The sequence below is a fragment of the Mustela lutreola genome, chromosome X, assembly GCF_030435805.1.
Source record: "Mustela lutreola isolate mMusLut2 chromosome X, mMusLut2.pri, whole genome shotgun sequence".
NCBI lineage: Eukaryota > Metazoa > Chordata > Mammalia > Carnivora > Mustelidae > Mustela > Mustela lutreola.
The window spans coordinates 106,535,083-106,561,817 of record NC_081308.1 but is presented as its reverse complement, the minus strand read 5'-3'; the positions used below and the strand labels follow the sequence as shown (position 1 = coordinate 106,561,817).

Genomic DNA, 26,735 nt, shown 5'->3' with positions numbered 1-26,735 from the left:
AAATATAACCAAAGAGAACATAACCACACAATTCTTTTTGTTAAAGGGTTTTTAACACATTCACAATGTTGTGTAACCATCACCACTACATAAATTTCAGAACATTTCATTATTCCCAAAAGTAACCCATTAATATTAAGCAGTCATTCCTTCCTTTCTTAAGCCCCTGGTAACCACTAATCTATATTCTGTGTAAATCTACAATCTACATAAATTGATGAATTTGCCTATTCCAGACTTTTCATGTAAATGGAATCAGATAATATGTAACTTCTTGTGTCTAGCTACTTTCACTTAGTATAATACTTTGAAGGTTCATTCACATTGTGTCATTCATTTATGGCTGAATAATATTTCATGGCATGGATATACCACATTATTATGCACTCATAACTTGATGGACATTTGGGTTGTTTCCACTTTACAGGTACCATGAATAATGCTGTTATTTGTGTAGTTTTTTATGTGAATGTATGTTTCTAATTCTTTTAAGTATATATTTACCTAGGAATAGAATTGCTGGGTCATATGGTGAATCTATGTTTAATTTACAGACAAGCTGACAAAATGTTTTCAAGAGCAGCTGCACCGTTTTACATTCCCACCAGCAATGTTTGAGGGTTCCTATTTCTCCACATCCTTGCTACATCTTGTTATTTTCTGTTGTTGTTTATTATAACCATCTTAGTGTATATGAAATAGTATCCCATCATGGTTTTGATTTCCATTCTCCCAGTAAATAACAATGTTTAGCATCTGTTCATATGCTTATAGGCCATTTGTATATATTCTTTGGAAAATGTCTATTCCTTTGCCCATTTTAATTGGATTGTTTTTCTTTTTGTTGAGTTGCAAGAGTTTTTATATATTCTGGGTACTAGACCCTTATCAGACATATACTTTCCAAATATCTTCTCTCATCCTATGAGTTTTCTTTTCACTTTCTTGATTGTCTCCATTGAAGCACAGAAGTTTTTAATTTTGATGAAGTCCAATTTCTCTATTTTTTTCTTTTGTTGCCTGTACTTTTGGTATCATATTTAAATAGTCATTTCCTAATTCAAGGCCACAGAGATTTACACCTATGTTTCTTTCTAAGAATTTTATAGCTCTTCCATTCAGAGCTTGATACATTTTAAGTTAATTTTTGTATATGATATAAGGTAGGGGTCCAACTTTATTCTTTTGTGTGTGGATGTCCAGTTGCCCCAGCACTACTTATTGAAGACTATTTATTTCCCATTGAATGGTCTTGGTACCCTTGTCAAAAATCAATTGACCATAATATATGGGTGTATTTCTGGATTCTCAATTCTATTCTTTTGGTCCCTATGTGTATACTTAATCCAGCACCACATTGCTGTGGTTACTGTAGCTTTGTATTAAGTTGTGAAATCATAAAATGTAAGTTTTCCAAAATTATTCTTCTTTTTCAAGGTTGTTTCTGCTATTTATGGTCCTTTGTAATTCCATATGAATTTTAAGATTGATTTCTCTATTTCTGCAAAAAAAATGCCATTGGGATTCGGATAGAGATTGCATTAAATCTGTAGATCGCTCTGGGTAGCACTGTTTTCCTAACAGTATTAAATCTTTCGATCCATAAACACAGGATGTCTTCCCATTAAGTCTTCTTTCATTTCTTTCAGCAACCTTTTTTAGTTTCTAGTATGTCTTAAACCTCCTTAATTAAATTTATTCCTAAGTATCTTTTTTTGATGCCGTTATAATGGAACTGTTGTCTTGATTTCATTTTCAGATTGTTCATTGCTAGTACATAGAACTAAAGTTGATTTTTTTTATTTCTTAAGTAGGCTTCATGCTGGGTGCAGGGGTGAACTCACACCCTAAGATCAAGACCTGAGATGAGATCAAGAGTTGAATGCTTTACTGATTGAGGCACCCAGGGGTCCCAGTAAAGTTGATATTTTTTTTTTAGAGAGAGAGCAAGAGAGAGTGGGGGGAGGGGCAGAGGGTGAGGGAAAAAGAGAATCTTCAGCAGGTTCTATGCTCAGCATGGAATCTGACTCAGAGCTTCATCTCACAAACCTCAGATCATGACCTGGGCTGAAATCAAGAGTGAGACACTTAACCAACTGAGACAACCAGGTGCCCCTGTAAAGTTGATTTTTGTATGTTGATCTTATTCTCTGCAAATTTGCTGAAATTTATTAGTTTTAACAATTATTTTATGGATTCTTCAAGGTTACCACATAAAAACTCATGTCATTTGCAAATAAAAATAGCTTTACTTATTCCTCTCCAGTTTGAATGACTTTTTTCTTGCTTAATTGCTCTGGTTAGAGTTTCCAGTACAATGTTGAATAGCAGTGGAGAAAGCAAACATCCTTGTCTTCTGTCTGATCTTAGGGAGCAAGTGTTCAGTCTTTCACTATTGAGTATGATGTTAGCTATAGGTTTTCTGTTGATGCTTTTTTTAAAAGATTTTGTTCATTTCTTTGACACATAGAGAGAGCACAAGCAGGGGGAGCAGAAGAGGGAGAGGGAGAAGCAAGCTCTCTGCCCAGCAGGGAGCCCAATTCAGGGTTCAATCCCAGGACCCTGGGATCATGACCTGAGCCAAAGGCAGACACTCAACCCACTGAGCCACCCAGATGGCCCTCAGGGATGCTTTTTATCGTATTAAGGAAGTTCCTTTTTAGTCCTTGTATTCTGAGTATTTTTCTCATGAAAGGGTATTGGATTTTGTTAAATGCTTTTACTGCATCAATTGAGATGAGTTTGTGGGGATTCTATCCTTCATTCTATTAATATGAGAATATTAGTTAAGGAATATTCTCCAATATGGTGTATTACATTGTATAATTTTTATATGTTAAAACTACCCTTGCATCTCTTGCATAAATCCCACATGGTCATGGTGTATAATCCTTTTAATATGATACAGGATTCAGTTTGCTAATACTTTGTTGATGATTTTTGTATCTATCTTCCTACAAGATATTGGTCTGTAGTTTTCTTTTCTGGAATGTCTTTGTCTGGCTTTGGTATCAAAATAATACAAGCTTTGTTGAAGGAGTTAGGAAGTGTTCCCTACTTTTTATATTTTGAAAAGTTTGAGAAGGGTTGGTTCTTTCTTCAATGACCTTTCTGAGCTAATTTTGTAAGGTTTATATTCCTGGCAGCCATTGAATTCTTCATTCTATACACTTAGTGGTCAGCTAGTGATTAAAAAAATTTTTTTTTAATTTATTCACTTGTGAGAGAACAAGAAAGCAAGCACAGAGGGAGAGGGAGAAACAGACTCCCCACTGAATAGGGAGCCCCATGCAGGACTCGATCAGGACCCCGGGATCACAACCAGAGCTGACAGTGTGGAGGCCAAGAAAAATTAAGGCCATCCCACCTCAGGTTTAGCCTTAGCATAAGTACAGCCATCTTAGCTCCGGCAGCCATCTCAGACCCCTGTGCCCAAGAGCTGAACTTTCCCCTACTTTACTTTAGTTCTAAGGACCCCCACCCTGCTTTGGTTCCAGAGACCCCCCCCCACCCTGCTTTGGCTCCAGAAACCCCCACCCTGCTTTAGTAACAGGAACCCATAAATACCCCTGCCTTAACTAAGCTCGGGGTCCAAGTCCCTGCTCCGCTGTGTCAGGTGTACTTGGGCCCAAGTTTAAGTTAGTTAAATAAACCCTTGTGTGATTGCATCGGTGTTGGCTCCTTGGTGGTCTCTCAGACGCGAAAACTCAGGTACAACAATGGCAGACATTCAACAGACTGAGTCACCGAGGTGATGAGGGAGCAGGAGGCTGGCTGAAGACAAAGCAAAAGCTGGCGCCTTGCACGCCCCTCTCCATCCGCTCCCCCTCAGTCATATGTGTAGCATCCCTCAGGCAACCCTGACTGCTATGAACAATAAGCAAATAGTTAACTTGCTGGGATCACAATCCTGCTAGACAGGAGTCTCCCTTGGCTTACAAATGTCCTAAATCTCACTAACAAAGACGATTGATAGCAGGCTTGTGACATCCCACCAAAAAGTCTCCCAACTATCTTAATGTTAATGGCTGGTCTAAAGACAACATTGATCAAGCCCCAAGGGCAAGGCCTCTGTTAGGCCTTGGACATCCAGGCACCTTGTAGGCCCTCTTTAGCATATGAAAACTCCATTGAAACCTCCCTTCCCCTCACCTTCCCCCAACCACAGGGTACATAACCTGCCTTCCCTCACAACCCAGGGCAGCTGCTCTTCCTGCCCACGGGTCCTGTCCCCGTGCTTTAATAAACCACCATTTTGCACCAAAGATGTCTCAAGAATTCTTTCTTGGTCATCGGCTCCGGACCTCAGCCCACCGAACCTCACCTAGGTTCTAGAACTTCATCAGAGGCACCCCAATGGTCAGCTAGAGATTTAACAGAGAATTTCTTAAATACCTGTAATAACAACAACAAAACCCCGAATCTCTTGTGTCATTGCTGAGGGGCTCTGTGTGTATTGTAGTATGCCATCAACACTCAGGTAGTTAACAAGTCTGCCCGACCCTTTATTACCTGCTTGCACAGAGACTGTGAGTAAGTCATACGTGAGAGCTTATGGCCTTTCTTGAGCATGTGCCCCATCTTGGACATACGTGTGGCCTTCTAGATTCCGAGGAATATATAGGAGGTTTTCAAAGCCCTTTTCCCCAAAAGCAACTCATTTTCCAGCCTCTCCTCCAAAGCTTTTCAGTTTTCCATTGTTGGCCACTACTGTTGTCTCTTGCTCCAGGCAACAGTAGCTAAAACATTTGTCTTTCAATATTTTCAGCAAACAGCCCCACCTCAGCTCTGAGGGAGTTCCATATTAGGTAAAATGAAGGTAAACCCTTTGAGCTAATCCTCCCAGGGAGATAATCAGACAGGTCAAAAAAATTAACCACAATTTGGGCTCTTCTTTAAAAAAAAATTAATCACAATTCTTAAGAATAAAGTCTGTTCTGCTCCCTTTAGTACTGGGTGGTTATACCAAAAATGCAGCTTGTTGTCTTCAAGGCCTCTGCCAAGATTGGGAATGAGGAGAGGTACAGGGTAAGTTTAAATGGTACAAAGCTCTCCTACTGAGATTCAGATCTAGTTTCTTTTTTTTCAAAATTTTGTTTAAATTCTAGTTAGTTAATAAATGTAATATTGGTTTCATAGATATAGTTTCTTGATTTAGCATTTCCCTGGTTGTTGTAAGCATTTGATTAATTTCCAGAATTCTGAAAAAGTTTGTTCTAACAGTTTTTGCCGGTTTACTCATTGCTTTTGTGGAGGGGTGAACTTTTGGAGTTTCCTGTTCTGCCATTTCACTGATGTTTCAGGTAATTCTTTTTTTGTTTTAAGATTTTATTTTACTTTGTTAAGTAATCTCCATACCCAACATGGAGCTTAAACTTACAACCTTGAGATCAAGAATCACATGCTCCACCAACTAAGCCAGCCACAGGACCGCAGACAATTCTTAAGATGAAAAATAGTTGTGGGGCCCCTGGGTGGTTCAGTCAGTTGAACATATGACTCTTGACTTTGGCTCAGGTCATGGTCTCAGAGTTATGGGATCAAGCCCTGCATTGGGCTCTGTGATCAGAGCTGATGAGGGAGCAAAAGGCTAGCTAAGGACAAAGTAGAAGCCGGTGCCCTACAACCAGCCCTCTTGTGACATTCCTCAGGAACTCCTGGCTGCCCTACAGGAAGAACAAATGGTTAACTAATAGAGGTCATAGTCCTGCAAGACAGGAGTCTCCCTCAGCTTACAAATGTCCTAGTGATTTACAATAACCTAACTTCCAGAAGATCCCCAACTGCCTTCATGTTGGTACCTCATTAGAGAAAAAACAAACAAACAAAACACAGCTTGGTTTGACAATAACCGGGTCTCCAGTAACCTCAGTCTTCTTTACCATATGTCAGCCCTTCTGAACACCCTCTTTGTCCTCACCTTCCCAGCTCCTGAGTACATCATCAGCCACTCCTCGGGATCACGGGGCAGCAACTCTTTCTGCCAATGGATCCTGTCCCCGTGCTTTAATAAAAACATGTTTTTGCACCAGAGACGTCTTAATAATTCTTTCTTGGTCGTAGGCTCCAGACCTCACTTATATTCTAAAACTTCATCAGTGCGGAGTCTGCTTGTCCCTCTCCCTCCCCAATTTGTGTGCTTGCTTGAGCTCTCTCTCTTTCTCTCTCTAAAATACATGAAATCGTTTTTAAAAGATGAAAAATAGATGACTGTTACCTCACGAGTTATTAGTGAAATACAGATTAAAGTGAGATTTTTTTTCTTACTCCATCAGTTAGCAAAAAAGCAAAAAGATTGAGGATATCTAGTATTGACAACAAGGTGTAAGAAAATAAGCACTCACATACTATTGATGGCATAGCTTTTAGCATGCAATTGGTAATATCTCTCAACGTTTTTGATGTGCATGCCTTTCGACTCAGTAATTCTACTCCAAGGAATTTAACTTATGGACACACACGCATGTATAAAGATATATTTATAGGAATGGTTTTTGCACAATGTAAGTAAAAATCTAAAGACAAATGGGGTGCCCAATAGGGGAGTAGTTAAGTAAATTATAGCACCAAAAAACCCTGTAATACACTGTAGAAACAGAAATTTCATCCTAACATCATTGGCAATTGGCTTCTTCCCCTGCCCAAGTGTTGGATGGGGAGGACTAATGGTCTTAGCTTGTGCGGGGAGCAGGGGAAGGAGTCTGGGACTTGGAGGAGAGAACAAAATTAGACAGCAAAATCGCAGGCAGCCTTGGAGAAGGAAGTAAGGAGCTAGAGGTAAATATCTCTTCTCCAGTATTCTTTTGGTTCAGTCCCCTCAGATTCAGTCCATGAACACAAATGACAAACCAAGATGCATAGTATGAGTCCATTTACAAAAGTGTGAATGTGTATGTGTGTGAATTGCATACATGTATATGTATGTATGTATGCAAGTGTCTTTTAAAAGAACTAGATGGAAACACATAAGCTAATAACCATAGCTACATCTAGGAAGAGAAAGGGGGCGATGGGGAAGGAATAAAGAAGTCTTACATTTTACTACATGTAACTCTATGTTATTTGAACCTTTAGAACAGGAGGGAATTCATCTAACTAAAAAAAAAATTATCTAAATTGAAACCTTGTTTAAGATGAGTAATGAAAGCAGACTGGGAAGAGGAATCAGTAGTAATTCCATTTCTCTAGCAACAATGAGCACAGTTAGAGAACCCCAGAGCCTCGAGTGAACTTACAGATTGCAATCTCAAAAGATGAGATTTGCCCACATTGACGTAGTGAGTTAGTGACAGTTACACGTACAACCCAGGTCTTCTTAATGCAAGAGGAAAACTGGATTCCCAAAACAGAGAGAAAACCTGAAATGACAGTGGGAATCAATGAACCACTAAATGTGAGAAATGTTCTGGAGGCCAGTTGCAGCCCATGGTACTCTCCATCTCCATGAACGTGGAAGAAACGACTAGAGGCTTGGTGCAGACCATGGAATGTAGTGAGAAAGAGGCTGTGGCAGTTTTGCCTTCTACGAGGCCTCTGGTTTTGGTACCTGTCACTTAGAATTCTCCAGCTTTCTGGAAATTAAGTACTTCATTGGTATCTGTGGAGTCCTTGACTTTAAAAGAGTCCCATGCCCTGTTTAGCACGTAGAAGCAGCAGCAGTAATAAGCTGTTCTCACTCTTCAAGGTACACTTTTTAACCAATTGTTTTACATGGAGAAGGTAGGGAGAGAGGTAGCAGAATCCAACTCTGGCTAATCTGAATAAAAAAAGAATTTACTGGAATGGTACTGTCAGTGGTGCACTGGTAAATGTTTAATGACCAGCCCTTCAGAACAGCAACAACAACAAAAAATCTGATATGTAGTGTTTACTTATTCCCATCAAATATATACTGCTGGGGCTCCTGGGTGGCTCAGTTGGTTAAGCAACTGCCTTCAGTTCAGGTCATGATCCCAGGGTCCTGGGATCAAGCCCTGCATCGGGCTCTCCGCTCAGCAGGGAGCCTGCTTCTCCCTCTCCCACTCCCCTGCTTGTGTTCCCTCTCTCACTGTGTGTGTCTCTCTCTGTCAAAGAAATAATTAAAATCTTTAAAAGTAAGTAAGTAAATAAATAAATAAATACTTCCAAAGATGGCCTATTGTAAGCTACCGGTGTGACATCATCTGACTCACAAAATTCCTGAAAAATCAACAATGGCCCTCAGAGCTGATAGGGGGAATTTCACAGGATGGAAAGGAAGCAGAAGGTCAGCCACCAGGAGGTACCAGTCTTCATGGCAAGAACTACTCGAAGATATTGTCAGGTCACCATCACACTAGCCTCTCCACACAGTTCTCTATATTGCTTCAACCGCTTGTCATAGGCTTTATGACTTTTAGGGAAAAAGTCACTCATTCACCTCAATATCCACAAACTATGTAATCCAAAACTAATGCCTGTGACCCCACTGCTACCTCTCAAAATACCCTTAGCTGTGGGCCCTAGTTCACACCCACAAGCTCCAACTTGCAAGGTTTCTTCCTGCTGGTTCCTAAACTGTATGAAATGCGTTTGTACTTAGTTTGCGGCAATGGCTGAATTCATGGCTTCTTACTTTTTTTGTCTTTTCAAAACCCTTCATTATGGAAAATTCACACACACCTACAGAGGTAAAGAAAATAGGGCGAGGAACATTCTCAATAATTGTCAACTCACGGCCAATATCGTTCCATCTATATTCCCATTCTTTTTTTTTCCCTAGGGAAGAAAAGCATCACAAGGAAGATTAGAGACAATTAAGATAGTTACTTGGAGGGTGCCTGGGTGGCTCAGTGGGTTAAGCATCTGCCTTCAGCTCAGGTCATGATCCCAGGGCCCTGGGACTGAGTCCTGCATCAGGCTTCTTGCTTAGTGGGGAGCCTGCTTCTCCCTCTTCCTCTGTCCCTCCCCCTGCTTGTGCGCACACACACACACAGACACACACACAGACTCTCTTTCTCTCTCTGTCAAATAAATAAATGAAATCTTTAAAATATATATATATGCAATCAAAACTTGACCACGGTTAAAAAAATAGGCTGCTCATTGGGGAAGGAAGTCTTTTTTCCTCTTTATTTTTTTATTCAACTGAAATTAACACACAGTGTTATATTAGTTTCAGATGTACAACATAATGATTCAATAATTCTATACATTACTTAGGGCTCATGATGATAAATTTACTTAATCCCCTTTACCTATTTCACCCATTCTGCCACCCTTCTCCCCTCTGGCAACCACCAATCTGTTCTCTTCATTGAAGAGTCTGTTTTTTGTTTCTTGTTTTTCCTTTGTTCATTTGTTTTATTTCTTAAATTCCACATATGAGCAAAATCATACAGTATTTGTCTTTCCCTGACTGACTTACTTCACTTGGCATTATACTCTCTAGATTCATCCATGTTGTCACAAATAGATTTCATTCTTTTTTATGGCTAATATTCTATTGTTATCTATATGACATCTTTTTTTTAAATCTTCTTTATCCATTCATCTATAAATGAACGTTTGTTTCCATATCTTAGCTTATTATAAATAATGCTGCAATAATATAGGGGTGCATATGTCTTTTCAAAGTAGTGTTTTCATATTCCGTGGGTAAATACCCAGCAGTGGAATTACTGGATCATATGGTAATTCTATTTTTAATTTTTTGAAGAACCTCCATATTGTTTTCCACCATGGCTGCACCAGTTGCCTTCCCACCAACAGGGTACAAGTATTCCCTTTTCTCTACATCCTCACCAGCACTTGTTTTTTATTTTAGTCATTCTGACAGGTATGAGGCACTATCTCATTGTGGTCTTGATCTGCATTTATTTCCCTGATGATTAGTGATGTTGAGTGTCTTTTTATGTGTCCGTTGGCTATCTGTATGTCTTCTTTGGGAAAATGTCTGTTCGTATCTTCTGCACATTTTTTTCCTTCTGCCCATTTTTAATTGGATATTTTTGGTGTTAAGTTATGCTATTTCAATATTATTAATCACATCTGCAAAGCCCCTTTTCCATACAAAGTAACACCCACAGGTTGCAGGGATTTGGATGTGTTTATCTTGTGGGGAGCCATTATTTGCCTATCACAGATAGCAAAAAGATAAAAGGCAACTATAATTCAGACTTCAAATCTTCCTGGATCAGAGCATGATAGAAAACCTAACTAAAGTAAGACTATCTACAAGAAGAGAAAACATTTTGGGGAAGAAGAGTTTACTTTGGGATATGTTACCTGTGATACAAGGGGTTGGTGGGACATCCATATGGAGAGGCCCACAAGAAACTTGCAATATCAGAGTTTGAAGTTTTGGAAAAGTATCCAGGCTGAAGATTAAGATTTGAGAGAATCTATAGAGATATGGTATAGGAAGAGTTTAAGCTCTTTGAAAGTAGATATTAGATGTTTGCAGTTCTAGCCTCAGTGACTAGCATGGTATCTGGTTCATAGGAGATGTTCAACAAGTGTTGAGTAAACAGGTGAATGTAAGATCCCAGAGACGAACAGCAGGATGAGGTAGACAATATGGAGGAGGAGGAGTGGAGATCAGGCGAGAGGAGAAAGTTTCCTTCTTTGAAACAAGAGGTAATAAAAGGGGGAAAAGGAGTTTATGCAAAATAATTTTGAAATGAACAGGATATGTTGCAAGATCTCACTTTGGACAATTCTGGAATAATCAAAATGGAAAAGTGACATCATCACTGAGGAATGTTACTGAGAGTGAGACTGAGATTTGAAGAAAGTAAACCATTAAATGTCAGAATGGAAAAAGATCTTGTAGAGTAGCCTATGGGCTACCTACCCTCAGTTTACAGACAGGAAAACTGAGGATTCAAGAAAGAAATACATTTGCTCGGGTTACCAAAGCAAACAGAGTTTAGTTCAATTCATGTAACATATATTTATTGAATGTTGACTCTATGCCAAGCAGACCCTATGCTAGGTGATGGAATACAGTGAAAAACAAGGCAGACATAGGATCCGACCTCACTGAGTTTTTAGTACAGAGGCAAAGACACAGAAGCAAGCAGGGTGGTAAGTACTATGGTGGGAAGAACTTAAAGAGCCTAAGGAGAGCATAGAGGAGGAAGTATGTGTGGTAACAAGAAATGAATACCAAGACTGGTGAGCTGATATTCCAGCCCAGCTGAGGGCGGACAGTGACTTGGCTGTTCACCCAGGTACCAGTTTCATGACCTAAGTGATATTTATAATTCCAGGGAGAAGAAAAAAAGGCAACTCCCAGGACTTTGACTCTGGTTCTAACATTCCTTTGTACTTGGCTCTTCTCCTCATGTTCCCCAGACAGGCCAGACCATGGGAGGAGCACTTCAGTAAATTGAGTGGTCAACTGTGGATTAAATCCTATAAATCTGAACCCACTATCAAATAGGATAAAAACTCAGAAGTTTAGCTCTATCTTTCCAAGGGTACCCAGGACTGAGGAAGCTAACAGAGCAAGGATTATTTGCCTGAAGTAAGTGAGGTTTGCAGTGAGATTTCAAGTCTACAACCAGGGAGATTAACAGAGAGCTCAGCCCACTTTGTTTCACTACTTTAATGTGCTATCACATCTCTCTTAAGACCAGTTGTGCTAGGAGCCAATAATAGCTTAAGACAATTATGTTTTGGCAAAGAACACATTTAAAGTGTACAAAAATATTTATACCACTTCTCTAGCTTGAAGTAAAACAATTACATTTCTATTACTTTTCTAATTAAATGATCCCTAGCCCCTCAGCTTACCCATCATTAGAATATGCTTCTTCACTCTCTAGGGTGCCTCCTCTTGCAAGGGTCCTATGAAACTCAGGGGTCATACTCATTTCAAAGGGTCAGTACTGGCTTCTGTCAACTTGAGGAAAGAAAGCTGGAAGCCCGCTCAGTCCACCTAGGAAATGTTTTCTTCAGCTGTTGTCCCTGTTGCTAAAACACAGCATTGCTAGGAGTCCAGCAGTCCAACCCCATCCTGGGTGCCATAGTGGCTGAAACATATGCTGGCGCAGAAACCTCTCTAAGTATTGGGGGTAGGAACAGAAGTACTGCTGTACTCAGCAGTAGGCAGGTCACGCCACCCATAAGCTTCAGCCTCAAAGCCTGGCTGCCCTGGGTAGTGGTAAGCATCCATCTCTACTCAGATGAAGAAACCAAAACCTTCTCTTGAGGACACGAGTACAGTTTCCCAAAGAAGTGGGAATGCTGGAGGGGCTGAAGAACAAATACTGGGAGCACTTTAGAGAGAGGGGTTGAAAGACAGCAAGCAAGAGTGCCAGTGAGACATCCTTCTTCTGAAGGCCTCAAATGGCAAAATTTCCTGCCATCTCCTCATGGAATTCTAGTGAAAGATTTCATAGATAAAGCAGAGCTTTCCAGTCCATGGGTCCTGACACACTGGGGTGCTTTCAGTGGATTAGAAGTAGGCACGGATTATTGATCTTTTTAGTGTTTGGGGCAATCAGGTAGGGTTTAGGAGAGCCAGAGCTCCCAAGCTAGTTGTCACCAGCTGCTGGTGGCTGAGGTAGGTTTTTTTGGTTTTTTTTTGTTGTTGTTGTTGTTGTTGTTGTTTTCAAAAGACAGACCCTGTAGATCAGAATCTGGAATCTGCCCTATAGTCTTCACAGCCAGCCAGCACAAAGGGCACTTCCGGTGATCGATACTCCATTTCTTCATGCTGAGCAGACCAAGGAGGTGCTCCACCACCAGGACATCAATTTGGGGGAGACCAGGGGAAAGAGTGAGGAGGGGAACTGCTGGGTTGGAGGCTACTGTTCCAAGTAACAGACTCAAATTCACATTGTCACATGTCACACACTTAGCATGTTTTCTGTCCCCTTTCAGTTGCACCCAACTAAGCTATGTGTGTTCTGCAAATTGTAGCATCATCATGACTGCAAAATACTGTGCTTGACATAAAAGAGTTCAACCGGATTGGAAAACCATTTGTGTCATCAAAAGACATTTCATCATAGTATTTATCAATAAGAGAAAATGACTCTATAAGTTAATTCTTGCAAATTTTGGAATGATTGTAAAACAAGGTTTAAATGGTCTTTTTTTTTTAATTTCTTTTCAGCGTAACAGTATTCATTGTTTTTGCACCACACCCAGTGCTCCATGCAATCCGTGCCCTCTCTAATACCCACCACCTGGTTCCCCCAACCTCCCACCACCCCCGCCCCTAAAAAACAGTTTTTTAAAGTAAACTCTACACACAATGTGGGGCTCAACCCTGAGATTGAGAATCACATGCTCTACCAGTTGAGCCAGCCAGGTGCCCCCAGGTTTAAATTGTCTTTACCTTCTACTTGTGGGAACAAAGTTTCTTGTCAATGGGGTCCATGAAGAATTCAAAGAATCATCACCCAAATCCTACTAGGGGATGTATATAATCCCTTCAAACACAACACCCCATATAAAAAGTTATATCGAAGTGGGGGTGCCTGGGTGGCTCAGTAGGTTAAGTGTCCAACTCTTAATTTTGGCTCAGGTCATGATCTCACGGTGGTGATATGGAGCCCCACTTCTGGTTCACACACTGGGTGTGGAGCCTGCTTAAGATTCTCCCTCTGTCCCTCTCTCTCTGTAAAAAAAAAAAAAAAAAGTTATATTGAAGGAAGCTCATGTTTTTCATGAAACAGTTTTGAAAATATTTTATGTGTATTGGACACACATGTTTAATATCTTCTTTCTTAAGATTTTATTTATTTGACAGACAGACAGAGAGAAAGCACAAGCAGGGGGAGAGGCAGGCAGAGGGAGAGGAAGAAGCAGATGCCCTGCTAAGCAGGGAGCCCGATGTAGGGCTCAGTTCCAGGACCCTGGGATCATGACCTGAGCGGAAAGCAGATGCTTAACCAACTGAGCCACCCAGGTGCCCCACATTTAATATCTTCTTTAACATTTTGTATTTATCTTTCTTTCAATTACATGAGAAGAAAAAGTAATGGATGTTGTCAGTAAGTCTCATATACATACCCTATATATTCCCCCAGGTGTCATACAGATGTTACCACTTTCCATTTGTGTCACGATATAAAAGGGTTACAAAATCACATTAGGATAAGAAGAAAAAGAAAGAGAGTTGCTTAAACTACTTCACTAATCAAGACTTACTTATTTACAAGTGGTTCAAATATAACTGGTTTAAGCTGAATAAGCAGTGGGGTTGGAAGGTAACTTTATTTTCCCCAAAACCAAAAATGTATCAATACTAGAGAAGGAGCTGGCTGCACTGATGACTGGAAGAAGGAACACAAGTACCATCAACTAGTTCTCACTCTCTCTAGATCTCCATTCTCTATTTCTCATTGCTGTTTCTCTTGGAATGTTTCCTTTTCTACCTCCTCCTGTCAGATTTTCTACCTGAGGAGGGGGAAAAAAGAAGGCTTAAACAGATCTGGGCTTATATCTTTATAGCTTTGTATAAAAATTCTGGAATAGCGATTCTGATTAACCCACTTTGGGTCAGGTGGCCACCTCATGACCAAGAGTACAGGGTGTTAGCAGAATAGTCACTGAGGAATTCATGACCCTTGATGACCTCAAATTTTTGTTTTTTCCCAAAATCTGCATTGTAGTTCTGTGTATCTCCAGTCTGGAAGAGACAAGATTGGAGTGTTTCTAGGAAGGAATGAATGGTATCACCTTCCTGATTACCTTCCAGGATTCCAGTTATTAGAGAGCTGAGGGGACACAAATCCTTCCCAGGTTGATTATTAGCTAAGGCCCCCAAATAGTCTTAGAGAGATACTATTGATGGTGAAATGGCTCCTCTAGCATGACAGACTTTAAGTTTAACATCCCTGATTTCTCCTCCGTATGGAACCAAGGCCCATGCTACACCAGGGTTTATGAATCAAGATGGGCTAGGATCGGCTGGAGTAACAATCCTCAAATCTCAGTGGCTTAAGATAACAAATATATCTCATTCTCTCTTCATGTCCTTCATAAGTTGGCAGACGTCTCTGCTCATTATGATCACTCTTGGACTCAGCCTGAAGGAAAAAGAATACTCCAGAGAGTCTACCATTGGTAACTAAGTTCTCTGGTTTAAAAGTGACATATCACCACTACTGTCTTATCAGCTGGGGCTGCTCTAACAAAATACCATAGACTGTGTCTTAACAGAAATTTATTTCTCGCTGGAAAGTCCAAGATCAAGATGCTAACCAAATTGGTTCCTGGCGAGAGCCCTCTTCCTGGTTTACAGATAGGTATTGTCTTGTATCCTTACGAGGCAGCGAGAGCATCTCTATTGTGTCACTTAATTTCCTCCTCTTCTTCCCTCTCCTTTTCCCCTTCCCCTTCCTCTTGCTGCTGCTGCTGTTGCTTCTTCAGTTATTCTTTACTTCATTCTTTATTATTTTTTGTGTCTCTTCCTGTAAAGGCACTCACATTCCCAAGTGCTTTATCTTCGTCACCTAATTACCTTCCACAGACCCCACCTCCAAATACTATCACATAGGCTTCAGTATATGAATTTTGTGGGCACATAAACATTCAGTCTGTAGCAACTGCTCACACATCACAGGTTTCACCTAACCTCAGAGAGGCCAGGAAGTGAAATCCTTCCATGTACCTAAGGACAACCAGAAAAAACATGGTTAATAACACTAATGTTTACAACACTGGTATATAACTGTACATATTGGAGAATAGGTGGTTGAGGCCTACAAAAAAACGATGTAGGTAGGTGATCTCTCAGTATTATTGTACCTGATCTCAGAAGAATACAATATGAAAATTGCAAATTATTAAACAAGATCAAACGTGGGTTACATATTCACAGTGCATGAAAGACACAAAAGGATTCAGCTTAGAATCTCTCTAACACATCTAAATGTTTACTCACAGATCATTTATTAAAGAATTCTGTAACTCTCAGGGCGCCTGGGTGGCTCAGTGGGTTAAAAACCTCTGCCTTCGGCTCAGCTCATGATCCCAGGGTACTGGAATCGAGCCCCAAGTCGGGCTCTCTGCTTGGCAGGGAGCCTGCTTCCCCCTGTCTCTCTCTCTCTCTCTGCCTGCCTCTGCCTATTTGTGATCTCTGTCTGTCAAATAAGTAAATAAAATCTTTTAAAAAAATAATTCTGTAACTCTCGAGTTGAACCTTTGGCTAACTCTTTTCACACACGTTTGCATTTTTACTGTATGTCGTGTTGCCTATCTCAGTGTTTCTGACACAGCGTATAAATTGATCCACAGGTTTTCCAGGATGAGCTGTAAAGGGTCTCTTGTTAGTGAAACCCAAGGAGAAGACTAAAAGGCACAGTGAAATAAAAAATGTGATGTCAGTTATGCAGAAAAGAAATTCACAGAGGTACGTAAGCTCTTCCCCCACATGAAAAACTCCCCCTTTTTCTTTTCAGAAGTGGCTGGTGCGATTTTCCAAGGAGACTCAGTTGTTGACATGTTTACACATTAAAATGAATAACAAAGACCCGGGAAGACACTATTCCCAGAGCAAAGTTGTTATAACAATAACCCAATATTAACATATGGCAATGCCTTCACTCAAGAGGACACCCTGCACCTCTGTAAAACAAGGACAAAAGTACACTTCTAGTGTGGTTATCTTTGCCAATGAACCTCAAAATCATCAGCAACCAATGCACAGCCAAACTTTGCCACCTCTGACAAGGTGAACCAAAAAAAACGTTCAATCCCCCTGAAACCTTCAATCAGCCTCTGGGGATTCTGCTTATCAAGTGTTAAGAGTGGGCCAGCAAAGTTGGAATCCTTCAAAAGTGGTAGGAAACTTGGCATCGGTCCTCATGGACTTGACATTCTGCTTGAAAGAGACAGACCTGATAGAAAGGAAGGAAGAAAAGAAGAAAGAAAGAAAGAAAGAAAGAAAGGAGGGAAGAGAGAGAGAGAGAGAGAGAGAGAGAAGAGGGAAGGAAGGAAGGAAAGATGAAGTTGCTTTGTAGGCACAAAAAAACAGCCTTCAGCTACACAAGCAATACTACTAACTCACCAGGAACATGAGTACCACCACTACCCTATTGCCCCATCCTCCAACCCCTTAAACTTGGCTGCTTTGCCCTAAATGTATCTGGAAGATTACATTGCATGTCTGGAGGAAATCAAATAAGAAAACTCGGGGGAGCTCCTTCCCCGGAAAACCTAGACAATTTATTGAAGGCTGAGGCACCGGTAGAATCCTCACACCAGAGATAAAGAATGTCTGACATTCATTCACTCCCTTACTTAGCTATTCATTTGCAAATGTTTATGAACATCCATTAATTGCTAAGCTGCATGCTAGGCATTGGACAAAATGGGCATGGCCCCTGCCCTTATAGAGCTCACATCCTGGTGAGAGAAACTAGTACAGTTGACCTGGAACAACCTGGGGCTTAGGGAAACCAATTCCCCATGTCGCCAAAACTCTACAAATAAATTTTCACTCCCCAGAAATGTAGCTAATAATAGCCTACTATTGGCCAAAAGCCTCACCAATATCATAAACAGTTGATAGATACATATTTTGTATGTTATATGTATGATATACTATATTCTTACAATAAAGTAAGCTGGAAAAGAGAAAATGTTAGCAAGAAAATCAGAAGGAAGAGAAAATACACTTACAGTCCTCTACTGTAGTGATCAAAAAAAATCCACACATAAGTAGATCTGCACAGTCCAAACCGATGTTGTTCAAAGGTCAACTGCAAACTGTTAATTATGCTGCTATGACGGAGGAATACAGGGACCCGTGGGGGCACTGAGGAGGGGTCCTCAGCACGGCTTAGGTGAATCAAGGAAAGATTCCGGTGATACCTAACTCAAGAGAGCTCTGGGTGGAGTGAAAGTTATATGCAGAAGCACCAAGGAAAAAGACTCAAGTGGACGTCTAGAAAAAGACCACAGAGCAGCATCTTAGAGTGCAGGACAGGAATGGGAGACCAATGGGGAGTGAAGCTAGAGAAATAATCAAGGTACAGGTATTGCAGAACCTTGCAAACCATGGGATCAGAATTTGGACTTTATCCTAATGGCAGTGGGAGTTTGAAGCAGCACAGCGGCCTGCACAAGTTTCCATTAGAGAGCTGGGTCAGGTTGCAAAGAGAAGGAATAGGAAGGGAACGCGTTGGAGGGCAGCGTTCGGTGCCGCAAGCAAGAAATGATGGTGGCCTGGGAAAGGACTCTAGATGTTAGAGTGGAGAGTAAGAAAGGTTCAATTTGAGACGTGTTTTGAAAGTAGACTTGACAGGATTTGGTCGCTGATTAGATAAGGAGATGGGGGAAGAAAGGTCACAGAGGATTTTCAGGTCTCTTGATTTGAGCTACAACTTGTGGCCGTTTAGTGAGCTAGGGGAGGTAGGGTGTTAAAAGAGAGGGACACCTCTAGGGAAGACCGGGGCTTAGCAGCATGAAGTGGTGATGGGCCCCCTAGTCATAGATGAAACCGCCTGGCCTCACTACTCAAAGTGCCATCGGTCATGACCAGCAGCATTGGCATCACTTAGGAACTTTTTAGAAATGCAGAATCTCCAGCCCCACGGCAGACCTACTGAAGGCAAATCTGCACTTTAGCAAGCTCCCCAGTGTTCTGTGTGTGCATTAAAGTCTGAAAATCTCTGCGAGGCGTATACATTTCTCAGTCTGGGCTCTGTATAAACAGTGCCTGTGAGGTACTTTGTCCCTCTCTATCAAATGAAGTTGTTTATTTGCAATAAACAAAAATTTGTAAGGCGAAATCACTTTCACATATGAACTTATAGACATGCAAAAGAGACTCAGGCTGCGGAATCACACAAAATTTGTGTGCCTTACTAAGAAGACAGCAGTGCATTTTTTTATAAGTTTTATTTATTTAAATAATCTCTACACCCAGCATGTGGCTCGAACTCATGACCTCAAGATCAAGAATTGAATGCTCTTCTGACTGAGCCAGTCAGGCGCCCTCAGAGATGGATTTTGATGATGAAATCAGCCCCTGTGATAGACGAAATTACATATCACATGATCTGTTAAAGAAAGAAAGTTACAGCCTCAGTGAAGTGGCAGACCCTTAACCTTCCACTAGACAAATTCTGTGATTCACTTAAATTCATGTGATCAACACCCTTTACAGATAGCCTTTTGAAGTGTCTTAAGTGTAATATTTCATACACCTCATCTCCCTACCAAGGAATTCCTACTAAGATTTTAAGAGATTCTTCCCATGACTGCTGGAGCTATTCCAGAGAACCTTGAGAAGATGTTTGGCTAAGAATGAATTTTACCCAATTTGTTTAATTCCATCAAAGCATGGTTATAAAACTTAATAGATACTGTTTCTATTAGGGTCCTCCCAAGAGACCATCTGTCGGGGGGTGGGGGGGAGAGGTGTATGTGTGTGTGTGTGTGTATACAAGGAGAGAGAGAGAGAGATTTCTTTTAAGGAATTAGCTTACATGATTGTGCCGACAAATTTGAAACCTGTAGAGCTGGCTGACAGTTTGGAAATTGAGGTAAGAGCTGTTGTAATCTTGGGGCAACTGGGTGGCTCAGTCTTTGAAGTCTTCGAAACTTCAGTCTTTGCTTTTATGGCCTTCAACTGATTGGATGAGTCCCACCCATATTATAGAGAGTAATCTGCTTTACTTAAAGTCAACTGGTTGTAAATGTTGATCACATCTAAAAAATATCTTCATAGCAACACATAGACTTGTGTTTGACCAAACAACTAGGTACCATAGTCTAGCCTAGTTAACACATAAAATCAACTGCCAAACTGCCAAGCCTCCTCCTCCTCCTCCTTCTTTTTTTTTTTTTTTTTTTTTTTAGTTTTACTTATTTATCTTTAAGTGATCTCTACACCCAGCATGGGGCTTGAACTCATGACCCCAAGATCAAGTGTTGCACGCTCTTCCACTTAAGCCAGCCAGGCACCCCAGTTCTCCTTTCCTTCCAAGCACACAGGATATTACACTTCTCCATCCCTCATGAAGTTGGCGAGGACCATGTGGCAAGTTTGGCCAGGGGGTTGCAGATGGAAGTGACACATATCATTTCTGGAATGGAGTATTTAATTGCTTGTGCAAGATCCTCAGACTGTCTTTCTTCCCATGCTACATCAATCGAGTTTAAAACAATCATATGTTTAAGACCATGCAATTATCAGACAATGAAGCCCCCATCAGCTTGGATGATATAATTGCCATATAGAGGTACAGATGTGCTAGAAATTCCCTCAGACCCACATTGGATATGAAAGACAAATAAATCTTTGCTGCTGTAAGGGTCTACTTTGTTACTATTTATTACTATATCATGACTGGTATATCCTCGGCTAATCCTTACAAACTTCGAAGGACAGGAGGAGGCCGGTAGCCAGCTTGAACCAAACCATCCATCCTTCTCCTCTACCTAAGATCTCCCTCCATTCATCCTTTTTTTAAATTCTTTTTTTTCAACATTTTTATTCATTTATTTGAGAGAGAGAGAGCTAGCAGGAGGAGGGGCAGAGGGAGAGGGAGAAGATTTCCAGAAGACTCTCCGCTGAGCATCCCACCACCCTGAGACCACGACCAAGAGTCGGATGCTCAACCAAGAGTCAGATGCCCAACGCAATGAGCCACCCAGCTGCCCCCATTCTTTTTTTCTGATGCGCTCTCCATTTCACACAGTCTCACTCCATTTCCCATCTACACCCAATATACAAACTTCCTTGTGTTAAAACAAATTATTTTAAAGTCCATTATTTTTTTTTTAAAGATTTTATTTATTTATTTGACAGAGCCAGAGACAGCAAGAGAGGGAACACACGCTGACAGAGTGAGAGAGGGAGAAGCAGGCTTCCTGCCAAGTGGGGATCCCAATGCAGGGCTCAGTCACAGGACCCTGGGATCACAACCTGTGCCAAAAGCAGACGCCCAAAGACTGAGCCACCCAGGCATCCCTAAAATGCAATATTCTAAGATGCCTCTTTGAAACAGCCTGTATTTCTGTCAAATGTTAAATGAAAACTTGCTGAACAGCTCTAATTTTCAAATTTAAAAACCAATAAAGTGCCTTCATGTACTACCCTCTTCCTTGTTCATAAGATTCAATGTCTCTTTGATGTCTTAAAATACCTCAGCTTGGGGTTCTTAGCCAGTCAAAACAGACCAAAAAATGTAAAGCAGCACAGTTGACTCCATTGTATTAAGGATCATCAAACATTTCTGGCATGTACTGATAGAATGGAAAAAGCATCATTGAAATAAAATACTGCCACAGAGGTGCCTGTTTTTATAAGCAAATGTGTTGGCAAGACCTATTTAGCAGCAGGCAGCCTTTATGAAAGACAGCATTGTAGGTCATCGACCTTGTTCCACTTAAAATATCCAAGGTCGAGAAGGGGGAAGGTGGAGGAAGGAATCCGCCGGAATCTGCCTGTTATGATGGAAAGTGAACGACGGGCCTAGGATTAATTGTGGGGCCTTGGAATTTTTTAAAAATATTGGTGGATTAAAGTTGAGATAGCTGTTATTTAAAGAATACGAGCACAGGACTTGAGAAGTGGAAATGTGAACTCGTCTTTGTTCAAACTGCTTCTTTTGGGGGAGAGGGCTGGGGAGAACCCTTGAATGGCCCTTCCGTTCCAAATATGCAAAGTATGTTTGTTCTTGAAGGAAACTATGAAGCAACCTGAATGAAGGTATTTTTCAACTGATAAACTGAGTTCTGTTTGATGATGTGAAAATTGCTGGGTGTTGTGGGAACTAGAGTCAGCTTGTGTTTTTGTAGATTTTTTTTTTGTTGTTCCTTTGCCCTGGCGACCTATCCTTGGCCTTATGATTACTGCTTATTCTTATGGAAATATGTCTCCTCCTGTTTGAGTGATCCCACACAAATGAGGCATTAAGCCCAAAAGGACATAGAGGAAGGGCCATCACTTTAAGCAGAAGAGAGAGAAAATAAAATGGGGCTGTATTAAATGCCAGCTTCTTCATTCTGGTAATTGAGGGCTAGATTATCTGGACAACCTTCATAATGAAAACAAGTGAAAAAGCCAGAGAAAATATAAAAATCACCATCTTAAAAGCACGAAAGACCCAACGTGTGACAGTACCAAATTATGAGGCCAAAGCAAAGGGCAAATATTCACCAGGGAGATGAATAAGAACAAAAGCAACTTTTTCTCTGAGGGTTTTTGACATTCCCCCCAATTTTTGAATAACCATTTCAAAAACTCACAGAAGTCAAAGCCCAGAGCCTTCACCAACAGAGCTTTCCCACAGTAAGTCAGGACCCTGGAGTTCAACACCCTCCGGGAAAGGGGGAGCCAGAATTGCGACAGTCCTTACATTAGTCCTTACAGCCTAAATCCGATTCTTGGGTTATTCAGAGAGCGTCAAGCCTTCAGCTAAACTTAAAGCAATGCCATATTGCTGGTGCCCAAGTGCCTGACAGAAACGAATACATATCCTCTTTGGAGGAAGTTACTTTATCCTTGATCTCAAATTATTCTTACCAAAAAATAGAAGTATAGTGAGGAACACACAAAGATGACCACGCACACAAGGGATTCCACTCCAAGAGCAAGAACCAGTAGAAATGACCAACAAAATCAATACTGCATTTTAGACAGAGAAATCATCAATGAAATATGCAATTTCCAAAAATGTTATTGTTATTCTTGTTTGTATAAATTTTTGTATATTTTTACATGGAATGACTAATTGTTAACATTTAAACAGGATGAAAACAAAAAAAAATTTTTTTTGAAGATTTTATCTATTTATTTCACAGACAGAGATCACAAGTAGGCGGAGAGGCAGGCAGAGAGAGAGGAGGAAGCAAACTTCCCACTGAGCAGAGAGCCCAATGCGGGACTCAATCCCAGGACCCTGAGATCATGACCTGAGCCGAAGGCAGTGGCTTAAACCACTGAGCCACCCAGGCCACATATTCAGTAGAATATGTAAATTCTAATTATCAATTCTTGTGAGATTTCCCCACCAACAAAATTAAATGGTTGTTAGTATTGTGCCTTGTTTTATGTATGTATTTATATATTTTTTAAAGATTTTATTTGTTTATTTGAGAGACAGAGATCACAAGTAGTCAGAGAGGCAGGCAGAGAGCTGGGGGCGGGGGGAGCAGGCTCCCTGCCGAGCAGAGCCCAACATGGGGCTCCATCCCAGGACCCTGGGATCATGACCCGACCTGAAGGCAGAGGCTTTAACCCACTGAGCCACCCAGGCACCCCATGTATTTGTTTATATTTTTAATGTTTTCTTTTTAAGAAATAAAATATTACACATATATCCCTTCACCTCCTTTCCTTCTGTAAGATAACTACTATTCTGACATTGGTGTATGTCTTTCCCACATACGATTTGTACTTTTACTACAAATAAATGTACTCATAAAAAAATAAATAACTCTAATGTCATTTATCTAACTTGTAAAAAATATTGCTTACAGAAAATTTTTGTAGTTTTAAATATTAAGATAAACCACACTAAATGCTAATATTTAGCATTATTTTGTATACCCCAGACTAATACTTCATATATACATATATACATTAATCAGTGAATTAAAACAAAAACCTAAGTGCAAAGAAAACAAAAACAAATAAAGATGAATGATATGGGAACCATAAATAAGGTAGAAAAAAATCAACAAATCCAAAATTTTTTGGAAAAGATTTATTAATAAAATTGGCAAACTGTTGGTGAGATTATTTAAGAAAAAAGAAAGAGAAAAGACATAAATAACCAAGCTAGGATCAGAGACAAAAATCAGATTTCATGCATATGTTGGACATTTTTCAAAAACAAATGACAAAAATTACTGAAACTGACTAAAGAAGAAATAAAAATATCTGACCAGATCTATAACAAGAGACTGAATCAGTAATCAAACAGAAAAGCACAGGACCAGATGTCTATACTGGCAATTTCTACCAAACATTTAAAAATAATTAACACTGAAGCACCTGGATGGTGCAGTCAGTTATTCATCAGACTCTTGGTTTCAGCTTAGGTTATAATCTCAGGGTCATAAGATAGAGCTCTGTGTTGGGCTCTCTGCTCAGTGTGGCATCTGCTTGTCCCTCTCCCTCCCCCTGCTTGCATGCACCCTGTCTCTCAAATACATACATACATACATATATACATACATACATACATATAATCTTTAAAAAATAATAATAGGGTGCCTGGGTGGTTCAGTCAGTTAAGCATCTGCCTTCAGCTCTGGTCATGATCCCAGGTTCTGATATCGAGTCCCGTGTTGGGCTCCCTGCTCCATGGGGAACCTGTTTCTCCTTCTGCCTTTGCCTCTGCCTCTCTCTCTCTGTCTCTCACGAATAAACAAATAAAATCTTTTTTAAAATAATAAAAACAAAATAAATAATTAAAAATAATAATAATTAACACTAGGAGCACCTGGCTGACCGAGTTGGTAGTCCATGCAACTCTTGATCTGGGGGTTGTGGGTTGAGCTCCACCTTGGGCTCAGAGATTACTTGAAAATAAAATCTTTAAAAAAATATTAACACTAACCCTTCCCAAGCAGAAGTGGAAAAAATACTTTTTAACTCATTCTTGAAGGTAGCATTACCCTGACACCTAAGTCAGACAGAGATAACAAGAAAGAAAAACTACAGACCAATATCCTTTATGAATATAGATGCAAAAATCCTCCAGAGAATACTGGCAAACCAAATTCTGCTGTGTACTAGGAGGATTATAAACCATGATCAAATGGGACTTATCCCACAAATGCAAGGGTAGTTCAACATAAGAAAATCAATGTAGTGATACTCCACATCAATAGGATAATGGAAAAAATCCACATGATCATCTCAATTGATGCAGAAAAAGCATCACACAAAATCTAACACCCTTTCAGGATAAAAACACTGAGAAAAATAGAAATAGAAGAGAATTTTCTCAACCTGATAAAAGGCATTTATGAAAAATATGTAGCTGATATCATATTTAGTGGTGAAAGACTGAAAACTTTTCCTCCCAAGTTCCTAAGTTCAAGGATGTCTTTTTCTTCACTGCTATTCAGTATCGTACTGGATGTTCTAGTCAGGTCAATTAGACAAGAAAAAGAAATAAAAGGCATCCAAATTGGAAAGGAAGAACTGAAATTTATTCACAGATGACATGATCCTATAAAAAGAAAATTATAAAGACTGCAGAAAAATCTCCTTAAGCTAATAAATGAATGCAGCAAAATTTCAGAATACAAGATCAACACACAGAAATCAATTGCATTTCTATACACTAGCAATCCAAAAAGGAAATTGATAAAACATTTGCATTTACTATAATATCCAAAAGAATAAAATACCTAAGAATAAATTAAACCAAGGAGGTCAAAGAATTGTGTACTGAAAACTACAAAACATCAGTATGCAGGAAGAAATGAGAGGGATTGAGTCCCAGCCAGGATCCAGAAACTATTACACCCTCAGATCTTAGCACAACAGTTTTACATTTCTTTTTCAATGGCTACAAAGATCTACCTCCATATCTTTTTCAGATATTGTTTTAGGATTCACCAGAAAAGGAGGCTCACAAATAAACATATTTCAAAGGGTTAATATACATTCAAAAAGCAGTTTCAAGTCTACATTTTGAAAACAGGGGCAGTCAAAATAAAGAAGGTAAAATATTCATCAGATATACATATTTGAGAAGGAAGAGAGTTGGTCTTCATCCAGAGATATAAAGATGAAAGAAATAAGACATTAAAGAATTTTTAGTTGAAATTTTTAACATTTATAATATATAATTTAGTTATTTTGATTATGCAGAGATTGATTAGGTTAATAACAGCCATTGGCCATTTTCCTAATTCTTATATTGAGGTTTTTTAATTGATTCAAAAGAGCTCTTTATATCTTAAGTTCACCATTCATCATAAATCTAAATATTTTTTTCCACAGCTCATTGTTTTTTTTTTCAATTTTCATGTGCTACTAGGAAACTATACATTTTTATGTAGTCAGATTTCTCAATTTTTCTGTGATTTCTGAGTTTAGAAACATACTTTATAATACCTTCCCCACCTTAAGATTATTATTGAAATGTTTATGGAGGGGCACCTGGATGGCTTAGCTGGTAGAGCAGAACATATGAATCTTGATCTCAGGGTTGTGAGTTCGAGTCACACATTTCGTGTAGAGGTTACTTTAAAAAAGAATCATTTCCAAAAAATAAAAAGATGTAATTCTATTTAAAAAGAGTAAGAAATGTTTACTGATATTTTCTCCTAATAGTTCTGTTTTAATATTTAAACCTTTGTTCTATTTGGAATTTATCTGGTTTAAGGAATGAGGTAGGGATCAAGTTGTTTTGGGGGGCAAATGGAGAGAATCAAGCTTTATTTTTTCCCCAAAAAGACTCACCAATTGTTTCAACATCATTTCGTGAAAAGTCCATCCTTTCTGTATTGGTTTGAAATGTTACTTTTATCATATAATTAATTTCCAAAGAGATTGGGTCTGTTTCAGAACTTTCTGTTCTGTCTACTCATCTGAAGTGGAGTTCTATTTTTTCACTTCCCATTTTATTTCTATTTCCTGCTCTGAGTGTCCCTTTTCTGATACCAAGGTATCTCTCGATCAAGCCAGAAAACAACTTAGTAAGCAAGAAATGAGAATCAAAAGAAATAAGTGGTTTGAGACAATTTCATTGAGGCCATCTGTACTACCTCTACCCAATAAGAGAGAATGCCTCTCTAATAACCAAAGGTATACAAAGCCCTTTGTGATCTAGCTCTTGTCC

At 39.8% G+C, this 26,735-nt stretch overlaps 1 long non-coding RNA gene across 1 annotated transcript in view; it reads right to left on the bottom strand.

Moving 5' to 3' along the window:
* LOC131821961 (uncharacterized) overlaps window positions 1–12,604 on the bottom strand; it is a 29,679-nt gene extending 17,075 nt beyond the window's left edge. The window contains exon 1 of the long non-coding RNA XR_009350026.1: window positions 11,758–12,604. This is a non-coding gene — a long non-coding RNA (uncharacterized LOC131821961). The remainder of the gene's footprint in view (window positions 1–11,757) is intronic.
* Between the last annotated feature and the right edge of the window lie 14,131 nt (window positions 12,605–26,735).